General features: G+C 48.5%; 1 protein-coding gene across 9 annotated transcripts in view; it reads right to left on the reverse strand.

Annotated features, from left to right (window-relative positions):
• Positions 1 to 22,130, reverse strand: part of Atp11a (ATPase phospholipid transporting 11A) — a 108,880-nt gene that overhangs the window by 69,971 nt on the left and 16,779 nt on the right. The gene's annotated exons all lie outside the window — the stretch shown is intronic.

Raw genomic sequence — 22,130 nt, forward strand, 5'->3', positions numbered from 1 at the left:
AGTGTTGGTGGAGAACCACCCACAGAAGTCCAGCATCTGCCCAAGCTTCCAAACCTGGCCGGGCCACAGGCCTGTCAGAACATCCACTGGCTGACTGCAGGCTGCCTGATCCGGGGCCTTGGGAGGTCCTGTACTCCAGCACTTGGAAATACACAGACAGACAGACAGAGAGAGGACCACTAGGAGAGGAGACGGAGCACACAGTGAAAAGGCCTGGACAGGAAGAGGAAGACTTCAAGACAGGGACAAACAGAAGCACGCTGCCACATCTGCCAGGATGGCACACAGAAGACAAAGGGGAAAGGCCTGGGCCTTCCCATGAACCCAGGATCTGAGGTAATCACTACACTTCCTTAGCAAAGGAAAAAAGTCAACAAGGGACAAACTCCCAAACCTTCACTTGTAGACCACAAAGGCTAAGAGCATCTGGTGTTTGGTTTGTTTTGGGTATTGGCAGGGGACGCAGGAGAAGGGTCTCATTATACAACCTAGGCTGGCAAACTCGAATTACAGGCTGTGCCATTAGTGCTTTGTTCTTTTTTCCCCCAATATATATTTTTATTGATTATCTGAAATTCCATACAATGCACCCCAATCACACTTGCTTCCCATTCCTCCGAGGCCCATTAAGAACTACAAGATGGGCCAGCGATGGGCTTAGTAGGTAAAGTGCCTGACACCAAACCTGATGACCCAAGTTCAAACTCCAGGATCTCCTGCATGCTGCCCTCTGACCTCCACATGTGCACACACATAATAAATGAACAATCCAATTAAAACAAATTACAGCAGAGCAGATGATGCTGCAGTGCCATGGTTCCTGTTTCCATTCTCCCTGGTCCACAAAGTCTAGCCAACCCTGTAGTCTGAGTGTGCACAGCACGCTATTACAGTGGGGCTGGGATGAGGCTACACTCTTAGCCACCCGTGGATGTGGATAAGTGCCTCGCCTGACGCTATCTATGCATATGGCAGATGTTATCGGTATCACATCTGTACCAACAGAAATGAGATAATGGCTTATCTGCATTGATAAACACAGGTCATTCCTTTCAACCTCTGTCGCCCAATATCCCATAGAATCAATGGACGATTTATTTACACAACTCTGAGACCTTTTCCCGTTTTTTCCCCCCCTTTTCCATTTGCAAACTGTGAGAGAAGCTTCTAGGCTTCGCCAGGTAACAGAATCCAGGTTTGTAACTTAGGCATGGTGAGCTGCAGGGGAAGATGCTCTCCAACCGTGGTCAGAAGGATTGAACCCCATGCTCACGTGACACTTGTTACCTTTACCCTCTGACCCAGGCAGCAAGTTTCATTGCTGTCCTGCGCAGTTTCTTTTACTTACTGGTTTGTCTGATTATTAATGTGGCTTTAGCTCTTATTGATGTGGGCTTCCTTTTTTTTAACTCTTCTTAAATTTTTTTAGTTGTTTTTATTGTGCTATGCATTTTTCTCCACTGCCCTCCCTTCCTCCCCGCCCTCCCCTTCTGCCCTCTCCCATGATCCCCACACTCCCAATTTACTCAGGAGATACTGTCTTTTTCTACTTTCCATGTAGATTAGTCTCTCTTGGGGTTCTCTTTGTTGTCTAGGTTCTCTGGGATTATGAATTGTAGGTTGTTTTTTCTTTGCTTTATGTCTAAAAGCCACTTATGAGTGAGTACCTATTATAGTTGTCTTTCTGGGTCTGGGTTACTTCATTTAATATGATGTTTTCTAGATCTATCCATTTGTCCGCAAATTTCAAGATGCCATTACTTTTTCTGCTGTGTAGTACTCCAATGTGTAAACATACCACATTTTTCTTATCCATTCTTCAGTTGAGGGGCATTTAGGTTGTTACCAAGTTCTGGCTATGACAAATAATGCTGCTATGAACATAGGTGATCACATGTCCTTGTAGTATGAATGAGCATCCTTTGGGTATATACCCAAAAGTGGTATTGCTAGGTCTTGAGGTAGGTTGTTTCCTAATTTCCTGAGAAATTGCCATATTGATATCCAAAGTGGCTATACGAGTTTGCACTCACATCAACAATGGAGAAGTGTTCCCTTATCCCTACTGTGGGCTTCCTAACATCCACTCACATCTCTCTGAGCTTGCCTATTTAGCTCTACTCCTGGCCAGCATGCCTCAGGGATCCCCTTGCCTCCGCCTCCACGGCACCGGGATCACAGACGCACACTTCCGGCCTGGTTCTGAGGGGTTTGGATTGGGGTCCTCTTCCTTGTACAGCAGGCGTTTTCCTGGTGGAGCCATCTCCTTGGCCCTCGCCTTCTATTTGGTTTCCTTTTTCTCACAGAGGTGTAGAAGTCCCTTTACAGGTAATGATGCTAATTTACAGGAAGCCAGGATGTTAAGGACAGCACTTTAGCTTCTGGTGCCTCATCACAGACAGTTTCACATTTGATGACTTGGAATTACCAATGTTTCCGAAAACACTCCCAAAACCTTGATGGCTCTGAAGGTGCGATCAACTTCTCCTCCCCAGGGATACAGATTTGGTGGTCGTCTGGTCGGCTGTCTGCTCCACTGCTGAGCTGGTCAATGAAGGAGCCCTGTGGTGAGCTGAAGTGACCCTGTCCTTCACCAGAACTCAAAGGTCGGAGACACATGTCACATGACCAGATTGAGAGGCTGACACCCAAATCTAGGAAGAGACTAGAAGAGCAGTGTGTTTACGGCATCGATCAGATGAAACTATGAGCAGCAGGGATCCTACCTGTTAGACTCTCCAGTGTCTTCCAGGTCTTAGCCACCAAGGCATGGCAGGCATATTCCCGGGGAAAGAACAGGGTAGAGGGTCACCCTACAACCCTGAGATACTCACAGGGGCGGCTGGAGGCTGAAGACCAAGCTGTCAAGAGTGACCTCAGCTGCTGTAGGCCCACTGTGTCTGGGTCTAAAAATCAGACCCAGAACAGGCCACAGAATCCAGCTCTGGTCACATCCAGTGGGTACAAGCTGTCCTAAGTCCCATACCCAGCACCCCAGAGAGGAACAAACTGAAGTTCATATGGGAAATTGCTCCTCGTTTTTCACAGGCCACCATATTTCAAACATCAGCTGGATTTTTATCAAACTCAGGTGAAGCCATAAATATTTATTGGCAGCACTGACTCACAGCCATATCTGAACAAATACGTGCACGGGACTGGAGCCTCCTGGCAGGAGACAACGGTACACCTGTGCACCACTGTTACTGAGCACCTGCGTGAGCTGCTATCAACTGGCAACCGAGTGAGTTCAGATGGACCCTTTCAACAGGCGTGCTCAGAGGGGGAACCCTGAGGTGCTGGCTGAACAGGTCATGCATTTATGTTACGGGCTGTGTTACTATCTTCCTCCTGCTAAGCCCAGCTCAAGTTCCCCCTTACTGGTGCACTTCTGTACGGAACAGGGCACCTCACAGGCCACGCCCCTGCAGCGGGTCTTATACCTGCTCTGTGGAGAGAACAGAATCCTCCTCTAAAGGCCCCTCCCTGAACAATCCTCCCGTGAGCTTTACTTTGGAAGGGAAAACCAAGGGCAGTCCCTTGTCTGTGTCTGGATAGATTATGTGGCTGTGGCTGTGGTGTTTCTGTGGGGTTGTCTGTGTCCTGTACAGCCCTGCTCAGGGGGCACAGGGACCCTTGGCCCACTAGGTCTACATTCCTGCGTCTGTCTGTAAGGTATGCTGCAGAGCAGAGGGCTGGCTGCAGGGCCCACCACTCCACAGTGCAGGAACAGCACAGGGCACTGACTGGACAGGGCTGTGCTTTCTGTTGTTTTTTCTTTCTTTTCTTAAGGCAAAAACCAGCTTTCATAAGCCGTTATGAAACAGGCAAGGTATGACGGTTCTCCAAGGGGAGTTTGTTAAACCAACAAGGGATTGTGCAATTAGACCCCATTTATGAATCAACTTCCTTTTGTCTGGTTGGAAAAAACCAATCTGTCTAATTAAACAAAACAAAACAACAACAGAAAAGTAAAAGCTTAGAGAAATTAATGCAAACCTTCTAGACGATCTTGGAAACATCTTTAACAAAACAAATAAAAGTGTCTGTCTCCAATTTCCCCTTGGTAAAGGAGAGCAAACTCACAGAGCTACTGATGATAGTGGAGAGTTTACTTCTGATTTCAACAAATTCCCACACAGGGTGAAGAGGAAAGTCTCATCCCCCTGGCCGGGCCTGTGCAAGGCGGATCTTCTGAGGAACATGTGTAGGTGTCTGCTGGAGGAGGGCAGAGGCTCACCACAGCTCCTGAGCGCAGACTCACAGACAGAACCAACAGAGCGTGACTGTCTTCCATGGATGTCAACTCTGAAATCTCCAGACTCTGTAAAGTGTCCTGGGGTGGGAGGGATAGGCAGAATCGCTCCCAGCTGAAAACCTCTACCTCAGAGCAAGATGGATTCAAGTTTAAATGATTGCACCTGAGCAAGAAGATAGCTGGGAGGGGCTGTGAGGCCTGGGGGCCTTGAGGATGTTGTAGGGGGTGCTTTGAGGCATGGCTCCTCCTATTAACAGAACTGAGTTCCTGCAGGTCTGAGTAGAGTGTAGAAAGTAGACCGTTCTCCACACCAGGGTGTGCCTCACAGCCATGCATGTGACCATGAAAGGAAACAGAGATATAAAGTGTTTGAAGGATGCTGAGGAAATGATGGGCGGCTTGCCCTTTGTCAGGTGTGGAAAACAGTTATCAAACCAGGTGTCCCAAAAGGGGTAAACACAAATGCTCGCTGCTAAATTGTTCATTCAAAACAACTGCAGAAAGCAGAAGCCTTTAAAATGTTTACAGACGGATGAGTGGATACAATGTGGCATGTCCCACAGTACAGTAATTCAGCCATGCAAAGGAATGAAGCTCCCATATCTATATAACATGTATGTATCCTGTAAAATCTTTGCAGAATGATGAGTGGATACAATGTGGCATGTCCCACAGTGCAGCAATTCAGTCATATAAAAGAATGAAGCTCCCATATCTGCTGTTAACATGCATGAATCCTGATGACGTTATGTTGATTGAAACCAACCAAAACCAAACAAATATACTGCTGAACCATTTTATTTATTTTAGAGCCCAGAGTAGGAGAATCCATAAAGGTAAAGCGCCAACCACCTGACCCACGTACTTCAGAAGGTGAACCCATGTACATGCTGAGTGGAGCATGTAACTGGAGTAGAAATGGAAACTTCACTCCTGTTTCCTGTTGTCCACACAGACTCCCACACACGATCAAACCGAGCACGTCCTTTCAAACTGTGTGAAAGCTCTGAGCGCTCAGCCCCAGCAGGGAGTTAAGAAGCCCTGTCCATGTCACATCCCAGCTCCCTAGTCACTCAGCTGCAGCACCTCCCCAAGGCTGCCAGCCTCAGTCCAGGTGTCACCTCTCCTGGAGAGAGGCAAGAGTGTGGATCTCCCACCTTTCTGGGCATCTGTCTGTTCTGCCAGTCACCTAGCACTGGGCCACCCTCTCAGCTCTGCTGTGGAAATTCATGTGTGAGAAGCGCCTGAGCTCACTTCTTCCAGAGCAAATCCTTTGTTCTCTTAGGGAGGAAACTGTGTTATAATGCTAGCTCTCCAGTCCCTAAACAGCTTGCCATTTTCACAGAGGGGAAGCACTTGGTAGCATTCACTCACTGAGCTGGGAAACCTCAGGGCCACCCAATGTTTTCTATCAAATGGATTTTTACATTCTAGCCCAAAGGGTCATCTAGAAAATTAAAAGTTCCAGGGTCAATTTCCTCTCTGACTGCTGCATCTGAGTCACTGTGTGCTTGTGAAAATCAGACACTCCGTGGAAAGCAGTTGCTTTGTGTCCAGGGAAGGGGGCTGGCTCCAGAAGGCCCCAAGGCACTAGGCCCACTGTGCTCACAGTCCTTCTGTAAGATGCCACTGCAGCTTCGTGCCACCTACACACATCATCCCGCAGACGCTGACATCACTGGGGCAGCTCTCTGGTTGCCTGTGAGAGGAGGCAGCCTGGCAGATGGAGGAAGTGTGTGCAGTATGCTCACTTCATTTCAAGTATCTTCAGGTGAAAAGGAAATGCTGGAACTAAATGAAAGCCAAGCAACATGGGCTACATGTGTTCAGTGCCAGTCAGAACGTGACACGTTCTGGGCTCACTGGAAAACATTGCCCAGGAAATGCGGAAAGAGCGTCGCGCCAGGCTCTGGGAGGCACAGGATAATGTGGACACAGACGAGTGTGTCACAAACCACAGGGCTCAGAGAGGAACATCTACCAAAGCAGAAGTGACAACAGAGTCCAGCGACAGGGCTAGGAAGTATAAGTTCCTAGTCTTTCTTACATTCGCTTCTAACATAACTTGCTTAATTATTCATTTATATAATTTAGTTTTCAGTAATGGACCTAAGACTATTGGACATCTGACAGCTGGCTGGCTCTGTGTTCAACATAATGGCATGTCTGTAAGAAAGGGCCCAAAGTAATGGGACCAAACAACTACGGACCAAGACTTCTGAGCCAAAATCAAGCACTCCTTATCAGGATGGACCTCAGAAGGTTAGTCCTGGTGATGGGATGCTCTCAATCCAACAGGTAGAGAGCAGTGGCCCAGCTCCAAAAGGGAACCTGAGACTTCCTGAATCAGATCAATTCTTCTATGCAGGTTTTGAAAACGCAGCTTGAGTTGGGAAAACATCAAATCTAAATAAATAAGAACAAGACCTATTTTTGATCTGAATACACCTTCTAGTATTCATAAATATCCACAGAGCCAACTAAGACAGGCACAAGGAAAAGCTGAAGACGAGGGTTGCTTGGCACCTAAAAACACACACCAGCAAAGCACACTGAATGAGTGTTCTGTATCTTGTTTACTCTCAAAGTGACAGCCTCCTGAGTCTGTCACCAATGTGCAGGACACAGGAAACATAGAGCTGCTTTGTCCTGTAATACTCCCTGCCCCCACTTCTGTGGGGCTCATTTTAAACGCTTTCAGTCAGTCATAATTTTGCATCCTTTGTCCAGATAAACAGCAGCCGGTACTCCCATGTTGAGGAATAAATTCACACAAAATTAAGTTTTAAAATGTGGTTGCTGGTGCTGGTAGATGGCTTAGGGGGCAAAAACACCTACTACCAAGCCTGACAACCCAAGTTTACTTCCCAAAACCCACATGGTGGAAAGAGAGAACAGACTGACATCCACATACATGCTGTGGAATGTGTGTCTACACATATACACACGCTTGCTCACACACAGGTGTGCACCCACTCGCTCATACAAGTGTGCACTCACACATATACATGTGCCCACTCATACACAGGTGTGCACCCACACGTGTACATGTGCTCGTTCACACACAAGTGTGCGCCCACACATATACATGCACTTGCTCACACACAGGTGTGCGCCAACACATACATGCACTCACTTGCTCACACAAACACACAAAATCATTAAATATAACAAATTCTGAATTTATTTTATTCTTGTTTAGATTGATTTATTTTATATGTATGTGCACCACATGCATGCCTAGTGCCCAAGGAAGTCTCAGAAGACAGCTTTGGATCTCCTGAAATGAGAATCAGAGATGGTTGTTCCCCACCTGTTATGTGGGTGCTGGAATTGATCCCAGGTCCTCTGCAACAGTGGCACCTCTCCAGCCTACAATATATTTTTTAAATAAAATAAAATGTAGTGTTTTTGAAACATGCAATTAACATGCAATGAATTAGGCCGCCAAACTGGTTAATGTACTGCTGCGAAAATGAGCCATTAATAAATTTTTAATTTTCACCTTTCCTTTGAGGGCCAATTCTCATTATCAGGACTCACAAGAGAGGAATGGGCCACCATCAGATAAACGTCTTCACCTGTCACTTCATCTATATGACTTGTAGGATCCTCAGAGAGCCAGTACAAAATCACCACGAATCTGGGAGAGCCTTTCCACCCTCTGGAAGCCTCTCCTCTTCCCCAGTGTTCTGACATCAGGCTGGGAACAGCCCCATGCCCACTCCCCTCTCTGCACCAGTACAGAGTATTAACAGATTAACGGAGTAACAGAATGGCTGCAGCAGGCCACTGAGCAGCAGCAAGCTCAAGCCTGGAGGTGAGAGTCCTGAGTACAGGTGCTGGATGGCACAGGCAAGCAGCACTGATGGAGGCCCTGCTCATGCTCTGTTGACGGCTCAGTGAACTGCCCGGCCCTATGTCCTTACTCCAAGATAAATGTGAACTTTATGTGACACTTGCTCACATTTCCCCTATTACACCCTCAGTGCACGAGGCCTTGTCATCAGTAGTGGAGGACTGTCAGAGACCACAACGCCACGTCTACTACCCAGGGACACTGTGACACAGCACGAGGCCTGGGCAGTGGTCTGACAATGCAGAGACTCCTGCACAGCAGCAGAGACCTTGTACTGAGGGTTGACACTGCCGGCAGAACACGAGGGGATCTCGGGTCAAGTGCTCACCCATGCTATACATTCAAAGGAGGCCTGTGGACATGTTCCTGGGAAGTTGCCAGAGTCACATTCCCTGGGAGTAATGACCCGGGGACTTGCAACCAAGAAAGGGCAGATGGTCTCTTAAAAGACCATCCCAAGCAAGGAATGGTGGCATAAACCTGTAGTTCTAGCACTAGGAAAGCTGAGGCAGGAGGATCATCTTGAGTTCCAAGTCAGTGTAAGACACAGAATGAACCTTCTCTGAAAAACCCATGCCAGAGACCACAGCGGATAGATAATTTGGCTATATAACTATCTTATGCATGTGAGTACACACGCACACGCACGCACACACACGCGCACACACACACACACACACACACACACACACACACACACACTGCACATCCAAATGTTAAAAGACAAGTAAAAAAACCGCAGAACTATTCACAGCACTGAGAATATTCCAGGGTCCAATTTTAGGCTACATTTGTGGGGCTTCCCCATTTTACACCAATTAACGTCTGCATCTGAGTTTATATGAACTGCAGTCATAGAGCAGGAAGCTCTGTAACACACAGTTTCTGGTGCTTAATCTTCACAGCATCTCTCGGGATAGAGGGCCACCGCCATTCCTATCTTTTAGGTGTGAATCAAGGCACAAACAGTAAAAGTTTAGTGTAAAAACAAACTTCTCAACAATCAAGAAAACACGTGAACAACTCACAGTTTAAGATGCTCTCATAGGTATTCACAGACAGACACAAAAACACCAGAGGAACAACATACTCATAATTACAGACATGCCATGACAGCAATGTGACACCATATGTCACCTACGCCAGGAGAAGGGAGCACCGTCGGGGACACAGGGCTGTAAGGGGTATGTGGCCACCCTGCCGGCAGTGCTGGGCAAACAAGCCAGCACAAACAGCAACAGATCACACACAGGCGCCAGAACAAGCAGGGATGTTCACAGAGGGAATGAAGATGCACACCGGCAGGTATTAGTTCTGCTGGGGAGTGGCTAGGTCAGAAAAAGGAACGAGGAGTCTGGTTTAGTGAGGAGCTAGCCTTCACAGCAAGCAGTGGTGAGACACAGGGCAGCACTTCCAAGGTCGGGCACCTCTGCAAGGGGCAACTTTCTACTGTTTGTACTGTCTTCACGCCTGACAAAAACGGAATGGCAGGCAGTGCTACTCCATCCTGGGAGAGGCTGTCGAGATTAAGCACCAGAAACTGTGGCACAGAGCCACCTGCTCTACAAACGTAGCTCAGATGGAGATTTTAAATGTTGTAAAACGGGAAAGCCACACAAACACAGCCTAGGGGCAGGCAAATCAGCTCTACCTTTGCCTGACTGTGGCCTCAGCATCCTCCCAGGGGAGAGCCTTGTCCACAGAGGGTCAGCAAGGAAGCAGCCTGAGGAACTGAGGTCACAAGTGGGTGATGCGCAGCCCCCAGCTTGCTGGCTCTCAGTCGCGTGTTCCTGAAGATGCAGGTGACCTTCCTCTTTGGTGCTCCAGCACAGCCCCCACTTGTCGGACACTAACTTCATTGCTCGCCTCCACTGTCTCTAGTATCATGATGGATGCTTTTTCCTTTTGACTTTGTGTATCTCCTTTGCCCATTTTTACCTCTAGGGCTTTTATTAATAATAGAAAAACAACTGCAGCTCCTTGTAAATATTCAATAACTCTTTAGTCAATGCTAGGTACATTTTCTGAGTTCACTGTTAATCTAAAGGATAGTTCTTCAATAGTGAAAGGCTTTCAGAGTTAATGTTAAAAACAACACAAAAGCCTTCTTAAAAAAAAAATAAACAGGCCATGGCATCACAACAGAAGGCTGGGGTGGGATGCCATCCAGACTACCCGGTCAATGCTGCTTTTAAACACAGAGCCAAGACTTGTAAGGCTGGACAGGATCCACAGAAGTGCCATGGACCTCTGTAAGAGCAGAAGGTGTCCAGGTCATATGCTCAGAGTCACAATCACCGGATTGATGCAGCTACATTCCCTAAGGGGATCATATGGGTCTGCACAGCCTGCATGTCCTACCAGCCATTCACCGAGCACTCCATGTGTTGGCAACCCCAGGAAGTCTGCACTAGGACCCAGCAGACCCGGCAGCAGGAAGCAAGGCAGGCTATCCTCAGCAAGGTCAAGGTCATGACACCACCTGACTCTCAAGGGCTCTCAGGAGGTGAGTGTGAAGCTTTACCAACACCAAATCTGAAGGTTTGGTCTACACAGTGTGCCTGACAGGGTGAGGTCATGTAGCGGGCACAGGCGTACCCCAAGCCCAGGTCTTGCTCAGCTCTTTCCTGAGGATGAAGGACACACTCGCTTCCGCGAAGAGGGATGGTCAAAGTGGGAGACAATGTAAAATACAAAGGAGACATATCTGCAGCAGCAGGGCTACCACCAGTGGGCTGGACCTGAGGGGCCAGGAGCCAGGCTAGACACCATAGGAAACCACAAGCCTGCTGCCACACATACCATAAGGAAGCTGCTGGTGTCTGTGAGAAGGGGAGCAGGAGTCCCCATGTCTGCTATGGAGTGGACAAGAAGCTAACTGTGAAGTCAGCCTTGAGGGAGGCTCAAGTCAGCATACAGGAAGATCCACATCCCAGGTCTTCAGCCACTCCAACCAGCCTGTCTCCACCGTGGCCAGTGGCAGGCACAGCACCCCACTCTGCACTGTAGCCAAAGCGAACACTTTCCGCCTGCAGTTTTTAACTTGGTAACTGCTTAGCCCATGACCAGCCCCACAAGGAGAATGACAACCAAACGCCACAGTATGCTACTCCTGCTCTCCTCCACACACCTCAGCATGGCACTGGTTGAGCAGATTTTTTTTCTTGCATCCATGAAATCAGATTGATTTTGCTTTTAGAGACATCTAGGCAAACAGGAAACTACAAGCACTCCGGGGACCACCTCACTCTGCACAACACCCACTGCTGCATCGACTGGTGGTGGCCGCCTCTGCAGATCCACATCCCACCGTGCTGCAGCAGAGGGAAGAACAGGCCTTCAAACAACACCGCCATGCCCTGGATGTGTGTACAGAGGGGAACCTGAGGAAGGGGTGAAGGCTGATTACCGCCCTCTGCTCAGGCTCAGGAAAACAAGAGTTGAGCATGCAGGTGGCAGGGGGGGCAGCAGTGGTCAGGGGGTGCATCAGTGTGGGGAAGATGCTCCTACCGCCCACCCACGTCCAGATCACTGAAGGAGTCTGTGAACAGCTGTCTACCCTTGGCCTTCCTAACTGCCCTGAAAGGGGGCTCAAGACACCTGCAGGGGCAGAGCAGGCTGGAACAGGCCAGGCCCAGAATAGGGGAGGATGCAGAGATAAGAGGCCAAGGAGGATGGGGCTCACACTCTGCCTACCCCAGACCCACAAGGTGGGGGCTTCTCTCCTGTAATAAGGAGGACCTGGGCTTCAGGGTATACCTATGCCTACTACATGGAGCTAGGAGACCATGCTGCCGTGTGAGAGGTGGGGAACAGGCAGCGACTTGTAGCACCCTGGGGAGTTCCCTGCTGCAGGAGGGTGAGCCATTCCTTCTCTATGAATTTTGTGGGGGAGCCCTGGCTCCTAGGGTCCTGACAGCAAAAACAACTCAGGAAAGATTCACACTACAAGGGTTTTGTTTAATAGTATTGAAATTAAATAATAATTTTAGAGTATTATATGTAAACTTACATTTCTGGGCGGGACAATCCCAAAGGGATTACCTTTAGATGACAGACACGGATGTGGCATCAACACAGCCAGATGCCAGCAGCATGCAGGGCAGAGCCACGTGTTTGCCACGGTAGTTGGTTGGTCCTCCAATTCTTGTATGGTTATCACCATCGTTACTCCCATCTTACAGTTCAGAAAACTGGGGCCCCAAAGATCCGAGCAACACCTGACATGGCTACCAAGCTCACAAAGGGAAGAATGCAAGCTAGCAGGTTCTCTGTCCTGGCTACAGCAAGAAGTAGGTGGCCACCACCCTAAACCTCCAGCAAGCTCTTCAGGGTACTTCTCGACAACATCTATGACATTTGAGCAGATTCCATGGCCAATGTAACTCATTCAAATAACCCGACCTATTATAGCCAGGGCGCGTGATGAGGTCAGGCACCCTGTGACCCTGAAACACTGAGGCTTGGTGGATTGTTACAACAATCTGTGAATCACCTATGTAACCTCTCCTATCAGAGAGGTGTATGACTTTGGGAACTATGTTAGTACATGCAGCATACCGCACTGGCTATAAGGGACTCTCTCTGACAGGTTAAAGCTATACTACTCTTTCCTTCTCCACAAACCCTGAGATTTGATGCCAGGTTCTCATGGCTTAAACCGGAAGGTCTGAGGTTAATGGCAAAAGTTTTCAGAGCTCAGTTTCTCTCTTACACTTCCACTGTCTGAAAACATTGCTACAGATTCAGAAATCTGTCCCAAAATGATGCAATTCCCAAAATGTCTACAGCTCTCAGAACAATCCTTCTGCATGCCATCTCTTTTGACATCTACACAGTGTAAGGGACACTTTAATAATGTCACAGTTCACAGGTGTCTGCAGCATACAAGTTAAAAAGCAGTGAGGTCCTACTATAACCAGCAGCTGATGTTTGAAGATTAAAAAGGCTGACAATATCCAACTACGATGGAGTCTTGTTTAGTCTTGTCCCAGAAAAATCTTTCAGGAGTTGGTGGAATGGTACTCTGGCCACCACATATGATGAGGAAGGGTGAAGAGTCAGTACTGGTGACCTCCCCGGAGGGCCAGGCAGCATCCACCTGTGACCTCTACCTGGCCACCTACCCATAACATGCCAGGATCCTGACCTCTTCTCCGCGCCTCTCCACCTGTGTCAGTTCCCATGCTGAAAACTTCAGCCCTCGCCCACACAAAAGAATGTTGCAGCCAAGCTGTGTGGGATGCCATACTTTCAGGAAATTCAGAAAAATCAACTTGCTATTTAAAGAGAAAGAAATGTATTCTGAACACTTCTGAAGCATTAGCAAAACCACAGCATGTAGTGTGTGGATTTCCCAGCATCCTGCACAATTAATTCCCCCTTGAGTGAAAAAGTTTATTTCCCCAGACAAACGTATGGAAAGTCTTTCATTACACAAAGAGAATTTCTGTTTTTCAATTTAACTTGCAAAAACAAGAAGCTAAGTTCATCTCAGAGGTTTGCTTTCAGGTTTGGTTTTGTTCTGCCCCCCCCCCCCTTCTGCTGCATTTAATTACGTAAGCAACTTCAAATCATTCCTGGAAAGAGGCAGCCCTTGCTTCTAATTAGAATTCTTTCCCCTGTCATCAGCTGGGTTCTCTAAGCCATGAAGCAACTGTGGCTCATACTACTTAACGCTGTATTTTAGAGCTGAGGCCTGCTCAGAGCGTTTAACAATCCAGGTTGCTGCCTCAGGAGGATGCTCCATGAAGTCCCATGGTGGCTTCAGAGATTTTTTTTTCTTTTTTGGTTTTTTCAAAACAAAGTTTCTCTGTAGCTTTGGAGCCTGTCCTGGAAACTAGCTCTTATAGACCAGGCTGGCCTTGAACTCACAGAGATCTGCCTGCCTCTGCCTCCCCGAGTGCTGGGATTAAAGGCGTGCACCACCCATACCTCCACTACTGACAAAGATACAGAATATCCATAAGTGGATAAAACAGGATTGTCTTATCTTGCCAAGACAGGGTAGGATAGTTCTACAAAAAGTTCCTTGCCTTTGAAAAATGGTATGTCAGTTGTGTTAGGCCTTAGCCAAAGTTGGTTGCCTCAACTTTGCAAAACGAGACTTTGGGTGATTGCCCAGGTATTCAGTTGTCTCTGTCATTTGTTGCACATTTTGGAAGTTTCTTGTTTGTACTTCCTGGTTGCTTAAGTAATATTATTTCCCTTCTCAGATCTTTGATGGGGTTGAATATTAGATAATTGTAGTTACCTCTACATTATTTAGACTCCTTGAAAATAGTGACTTCGCTGTTTTGTTTTTGTTTTTGTTTTTTTTTTTTTTTTTTGGTTTTTCAAGGCAGGGTTTCTCTGTGGCTTTGGAGCCTGTCCTGGAACTAGCTCTTGTAGACCAGGCTGGCCTCGAACTCACAGAGATCTGCCTGCCTCTGCCTCCCGAGTGCTGGGATTAAAGGCGTGCGCCACCACCGCCCGACTCCTTGAAAATAGAATGCTTAGTTTGTCCCTTTTGTTATATGTTTCTTGCTTAATATTGTTTGTTGTTTGTAATTTTATATTTATTATTTGTTCCTATTGTATATAGTTGTTTTTGGTTTGGTTCTGTCTTATTTAGACAAAAGGGGGAGATGAAGGGGAAGCCCAGCCAATCACCTTGTCCCCCTTAGGCTAATATTTACTTATAAAATCTTGCGGGTGTATGGCCCACTTCCTCTTTGTTTTCCTGCGCTCCTCACTGGAACCTTGGCTTTTGTAAGTTACCTTTTCTTTCCTTTATTAAAGCAGAATATTATATATTAAAGCTAGTCTGGTTAATCATAACTGCCAATCGACCACGCCCCTTCAGTGCTGTCATCAAATGGGTTAGTTCATTACTTTTGAACTCAACCTCACCAAAAGCCCTCAGGACATGGGCAGAGCAGAGGTAAATTCTGCCAGAATGAAGCACGAATGGCCTCTAGGACAATCCCCGACCGTTTGCAGGGAGCCAGGCTGATCCAAGCCTTTCTCTGAGGCCCTGATGTAGGGAGAAGGAACTTAGCTCCTCACCTGAAACCAGGAACACACAAGGCCACTAATGTCCTTGGGGGGAGCTTCAGCTTTAAATCCTAAAACCTCAACTTTTCCCCCAACTGAAGGACTGTGGTCATCAGTCCTAAGGCTGCTGTGAGCTTTGTCTGTGGTGCACTTGTGCAACATGTGTGACTAGCTTCCTGGTGATGTCATCCCACGGTTAGATGGATTCAGCAGCCTGGCATCCGCTCCCCCACCCTCCCCTGTCCCTCGCAAACTGTTTAAAGTGCTGTGCTTCCTACAAACTTGCTTGGCATGAGCCATCTGCTTGTCCAAGATTCCCTGATCCTGAAGTTTCCTGTCTCCTTTATCTTTTCATCCCCTGGTCTTCCTCCCACCCCCAGGAACCTGCCACTGAAGAATGACCTGCTGGTCCAAGTCACCCAAAAGCATCCTCCTTCCCATCTGAAGCCTCATGAGCTTGACTGTCACTGTCTGCATTTCTGCCATCATTTTGATCTTTCAAACTCCCACCATCCAGTAAGCTATATGTTCAGCATCCTAGTGTTTCCAGCTTTCAGCTCCAAATTATTAGGAACTCCTTCCACAAGCAAGTCCCAAAGGTCCAGGCTCCACGGGGTCAAGTCTGGTCACAGGAAGGACCCCATCTCTCTGATACAGATATTCTCCATCAGTCACTTCTTCATCACCATAACCCCAATATCTGACAGAATCACCTAAGGGAGGAAATATTGACCTAGGCTCGTCCCTTCTGTAGGGTGGGGAAGGGCGGGATGTAAGGCCCAGTCTCTGACAGTGAACGCACTCAGCAGAGGCTGCTCTGGACGGAGGGACCAAGGCCAGAACCAAGGGCAGGCAAGACCTCCAAAGGCCTACTTCCACCCATCAGGTTCCACCTCCTAAATGTTCCGCATTCCCAGAGACCACCAGACAGAAACCAAGTACTCAAGAAATGAGCCAGTGGGGACATTGCTGACTACATGCCTAACTGTGCTCGAATCAATAACAGTTCTTAAGCTGTGTACCATGTGTGACTTTAACAATGTAACATATTTCCAGAAGAAAACATGTAAAGAGTATAAGTAAGTTTTGATATGGACAGGTTGTAAACACCGTGTATCTACTGCTTCGAATTTAAAACAGAAGGGCTCTAACGTAGCTCTGCAATTCAACACCTCCCACCTACGTCAAATGCACAGGTGTGCTTGGAACTGCAGCTTCCTGTGGGCTGGAGATAGAGAGGCCAAGGGAGGACAGTAGGCTCTGGCCTCCAGACATCACAGGAAAACACCACCTCTTTAAGCTTGTATTTATTCTTGTGTTTTTGAGTAGAATTTTTTCATCCCTTGCTGTAATAATCAGAATCTGTTAATTGAAAATGTTTTAATATGTGGCTTCTCAGATCCAGCTCACCCCAACCCTCAAAAATTACCAACTCCTTACATGAAAGGCAGTTTGGAGGTAACTACCACCATGGACCAGGCACAGCTCTGAGGCTTCAGACCCACCCTAACCACAGGCCTTGCACCTCAGCTATAGCTATCCCGACATAAGGTCACCACGGCTGCTGCCTCGCACAGGGCGGACAGCCAGGCCTTGTATCTCTTCTTCCTAACGCTAGAAGTCCCCATTTCCTTCCACACTGGCCCCGTTACCACCAGCCTCTCTGTGGCTTCCCAGACAGGCCTATCTCCCTCCACCTTTATCTACACCTGCATTAGTGCCTGTTCCTAGGATTACCCCAGAAGATGCGGTGAGTCTCGTGGGACAGTCATGAGCACCAGTGATGCCTCTCTCCTCTCCTCCAAGAGGCTGTCCCAGATGGTGGTCAACATGCAGTACCAGATACACACAAGCTGCTGCTGCTCACGATCAACATGCAGTACCAGATGCACACAAGCTGCTGCTGCTCACGATCAACATGCAGTACCAGATACACACAAGCTGCTGCTGCTCATGATCAACATGCAGTACCAGATACACACAAGCTGCTGCTGCTCATGATCAACATGCAGAACCAGATGCACACAAGCTGCTGCTGCTCACGATCAACATGCAGTACCAGATACACACAAGCTGCTGCTGCTCATGATCAACATGCAGTACCAGATACACACAAGCTGCTGCTGCTCATGATCAACATGCAGAACCAGATGCACACAGACTGCTGCTGCTCACGATCAACATGCAGGACCAGATGCACACAAGCTGCTGCTGCTCACGATCAACATGCAGTATTAGATGCACACAGACTGCTGCTGCTCACGATCAACATGCAGTACCAGATACACACAGACTGCTGCTGCTCACAATCAACATGCAGTACCACATGTACATAGACTGCTGCTGCTGCTGCTGCTGCTCACGATCAACATGCAGAACCAGATACACACAGAATGCTGCTGCTCACGATCAACATGCAGAACCAGATACACACAGAATGCTGCTGCTCACGATCAACATGCAGAACCAGATACACACAGAATGCTGCTGCTCACGATCAACATGCAGGACCAGATGCACACAAGCTGCTGCTGCTCACGATCAACATGCAGGACCAGATGCACACAAGCTGCTGCTGCTCACGATCAACATGCAGAACCAGATGCACACTGCTGCTGCTCCAAGGCCATCAGGCTGCCTTATGTGACCACAGAGGCCTCAGATCTAGAGTCCTCCACAGCCTCCCCCAACAGGGGTCCCTGTCTCATCAACCTAATACCACTGGACTTTCCAAAGAAACCAGCTGACCCTGGTACTGCACAAAGGCCCTAGGTCGTGTATGTGACACCAAGGCTAATCACAGTAAGGCTAATCACAGTAAAGAGCCCAATGTTGCCAAGAGGGGAAGGATACTTATTAACTTTCTCCTGACAAATTTACACAGATACATAATCTGAAAGATCTCTAAGTGTTTAAAGGTCTATTACAGACTACACTACACCCGGCTCTACCCAGCAGAGCAGACAGCCATTCCCTGATAGGAGCCTGAGAAGACCACACCACTATTCTATGTTGGGGCCCACGGGCTCTAACATAATGGCACCCAACGTGGGGCTGACCACTGACCCCCAAGACGAAAGACAATGTGGTGCTGACCACTGAACCTCGAGACGAATATCAGAGGAAGAACAAGAAGTACAAAAAAGACAATGTGGTGCTGACCGCCAAACTCTGTAAAAAGCCAAAAAAAGGACAAGACGAGAGACCATGAATGCTGACCGCTGAAGCCCAAAAGAAACCAGACAAAGGACGGAGGAGAACATGAGGCTGATCCACACACCCCAAAAAGCAACCTAAGATCCTAAACAAGCCACCTGTTTAACCCTTGACTACCGCATACCTTTGCATCTCAGCCAGCCAGCTCTTCAACCTGCTGTAACCCACCTGTGCAACGGCCCACTGTGAACACATTTCTATGACACTACCTTCCCTCCATGTCCCTCCTCTGCCATTCACCGTGCATGCCTCTCAATGATCCCATCACCCCAACTCGTGTAGGCTCCGGTGGCTGTCTAGCCTGTTGCTCTAGAAAGGGTGCAGTGCCCGATCTCCTTACAGCACTGCCAGAAACTGAGGGGTCTTATTCCTGAATCTCTCGTCAGTATCACACTGGAAGTGCCCAAATCACTACATAGTTGGTGCTAGTAACCTGCTCCTGGGCAAGAATTTGCTGTCCTCATCTCTGATCTGCCTTTCCCTCAAGAGGCTTCAGGGAGTCACACAGACCCAGGCAAGCACAGGAACTTTCTTAGAGTCAAGAGTCTGGGGAGCAGAGATGTTCCCAGACTGGCTCTTACGAGCTGCACCTGTCATTTGCTGCATAATGTCCTCCACCCTAGGGCAGCTGGCCAAGGACCTGCAAGACCTATGATTTATGATTACTGCCACTAAAGTGTCCCACAGAGAAACAGGCTGCTGCACAGAGACCTCCAGTCTCTGAACTAGCAGTAAACTGTGGCTATTATGAAAGCATATACTGATGTTTATTTTGTTACAAAGTCAAAATCTGCTTCCAACCATATTTAGTCATCACTGGCCAAGGGAACCATGTACAAGAACCACCAACAGAGCCCTTGTCTTCCCTGCTACCTCTAGAAGGACCAAGGCCAGAACTGCCTTCTCTTAGATTTCTTATGAGACTCGGCAGTTGCTGGCCTTGCTGGGGAACTTCAGCTAAAGATAGCAGGGTCACTAAAAATAGTAGAGCACTAATATGGCCCCTTCTGACACTGCTCACATGTGACACCCTAGCCACTCTGGGGCAATGCAGAAGGAGGAGCTGGACCTGAGTACCTTCCACAAGCAGGAAGAAACCTGGGGGTTTCCACAAAGAGGGAGACAAGGCCTGAGAAGGATCACAGAAATGGCGTGGGAGCAAAGATTAGAGCGGCTGTTCAGCAGGTATGCTGTACTAACAAGTGTCTGGGTCATGACAATCCCTGGACCCTGGATCAACCTAAACAGAGGACGGAGTATGCAAAATGCTGCCACCATGGGCCACACAAGAGCAGCTGACTGAAGACAGACAAAGGGCAAAGGGCAGAAATGCACTGTATATCCTCCATTCCTCATTTGCCTGTGTGTTTATGCATTTACTAAATCCTCACCATTCACCCAAACAACCAATGCAATGAGGGAGAGGAAGATGGAAGGACCACAGAGGCCAGTGGGGCCAAGTGGGCAGTGACAACATGACTCAGAGTGACATGCAGCCCAACCCCTCTGTACTGTCCCTAGCAGTCACACCTGTTCCCTGAATAGTCCTCAACTGCTCTGCAAACAGGCTTTTTGGCTTGGGGCTACCACATTCCTCATACCTGGCCTGTGGTTGCACCCTGACAGAAGTGGGCACCAGGCCACAGGATCCTTTCAGAAGAGAGGAAAGGACTCTTATGACCTTCACCGAGCAGGAGAGCCCTGGCTACAGAATAAGGACTCCTTCCCGCGAGGAATGTGAGGACTGCAGGCACACCCTTTAACCACAGGTCCCATCCCTCTGGTTACTTAAGCCCTGAATCTGACCTGCCAGTGTGTCCGGGTTGCAGACCAGAGGCAGATAAGCGCAAGCTCAAGTCACGGGACTGTCTCCCAGGCCAGTGGCCTTAAGGCCTTCAGGAGAGAGAAAGGAAGCCTCCTAGCCTCCCCAACATACAAGACAAGCATAATACTCGAGGCCCTCACCTCTCGGTGCCCCAGTATGCCACATGCGGTGACAGGGGCCTGTTGCTCATCTATTATTTAAGGCAACTCTGTGACTCCCTCACTAGACTTTAAATTCCAGCAGGAAGAACCGACTCTCCTGTTTTGTTGTCAATATTCCTGGTGCCTGGCACAACACTTGGCCCTGAAAGGATGCTCGGGAGCTACTAAACAAAGTACAGTCAAGCTTGCTAAAAATGGAGCAGCGGCTTCTCACCAGGACAGTCAGGCTTAATCACACCTAACTGAGGGACTGTATGGGACTGACACCTCGTAAAGGAGTTCTAAAGCTGAACATTCAGCAAAAAGCCCGTGTTCCTGAGGTTTCTGAGTTCCAGAGGCTCTCGACTGAGTGGTGCTCTTCTGCATCTGATTAGCATGAACTGTGAACTCTGACCTTTCCCCAGATTCTCTGCTCCTCTTAGCCTCTCAAATCACCCAAGAAAATGCATGCTACTCCCAGTTTGCAAAGCTAGGGGGTGAGTTTCTGTTCCCTGCAGTCCTTGCACCAGGACGCTCACGGGTTGCTAGGGACACACAAACAGGGCAGACAGAGGGTAAGAGCTGTGGCTAGGGGCCAGGTTAATGACAGCTTGTGCTCATTTGCTGGGTGGATCCGGGAATCTGCCTGCAAGAGCTCTAAAGTTACTTACTATTGGGGGTTCCCCCTGGCAGGGCCTGCCTCCTCCCTGGAGATGAATGTCTCCAGCCTTTCTCTGACAAGACTCCCGGCCCCTTCACTGCAGACAGACAAGAGCCCACAACCTCTCCCAGCAGACAGAGAAAGCCCCCAGCCTATCTAAGTGTAGAAGGAGCCCCTCACTTCCACAGCCGTGAGGAGGAAGGGAGCTGTTGTGTTCTCCTGGTCCCTTTATCTCGTGTCCATCTTCCTCACTGCAGAACTGCGAGCAAACCTCTCCCCGTAGGCCTCAGACTCCGGCCGCCACAGTCCATCAGCAGCAATGCGGAGGCCCCTGTGTCCTGCATGGTCTCCAGAGGTAGGGACTTCACCTGTGCCCTTTTCCCAGTGGGCACGGGAGGGCTGGTGTGCTTCCTTAGTCTCACGTCTAGGCTGCTACTCTACAGGCTCCAAGTTCATACAGCAGAGAATTCACCACACACCTGTGGTCCTCAATGCTAAGCACACCTTTACCTTTGAGGTGCCCTAGGGGGCTTCAGGCAGTGGATAAATGGCCACAGACAGTGTATGGATGGCCCCAGTGCTGGTGGTCACTGCACCTGGAGTGGGACAAAGACTCCTGCACTAATTAGGCTTCAAGGACTCATTCAGGTACACTGGAGGAAGCTAGTAGTGCCTATTCTGTAGAGGTTCTAGAACCATCAATAGGGGCTTGCACCTCCAATGGCTGTCTGGGGGTGCAAGCCCCCTATCTTGCACCAGCTAAGCATCCTCTGGCTTAGAGCACTATTCTAGCTCCACAGGGTGAGTGGCAGCTCCTCTGGCTCCACACAGATGCAGAGGAGAGAGGGAGGGATCCCTTTCAACCTCTTCCTATCAGAGCTGGCTTCATTCGGTGACATGGCAGTCTCTTGTCCTGAAGACCTGACTCTCCAGGAAACTAGGGTTACTACTTCATTTGCAAGCTGAGTACAAAGATGCCCCCATCAAAGCCAGGAAGGTAGCCCTGGATCCATGTCTTCCTCTTCCTGAGTTTTTGTTCTTAACAAAACAATGACACGAAACAATTTTCCTGATTACTTCAAGCCATGTTTATAATATTGTACTGAGTGCTAAGTCTAAATTCCAACAAAGCTTTA

The sequence above is a fragment of the Arvicola amphibius genome, chromosome 4 (assembly GCF_903992535.2).
Source record: "Arvicola amphibius chromosome 4, mArvAmp1.2, whole genome shotgun sequence".
In the NCBI taxonomy this organism is placed as follows: domain Eukaryota; kingdom Metazoa; phylum Chordata; class Mammalia; order Rodentia; family Cricetidae; genus Arvicola; species Arvicola amphibius.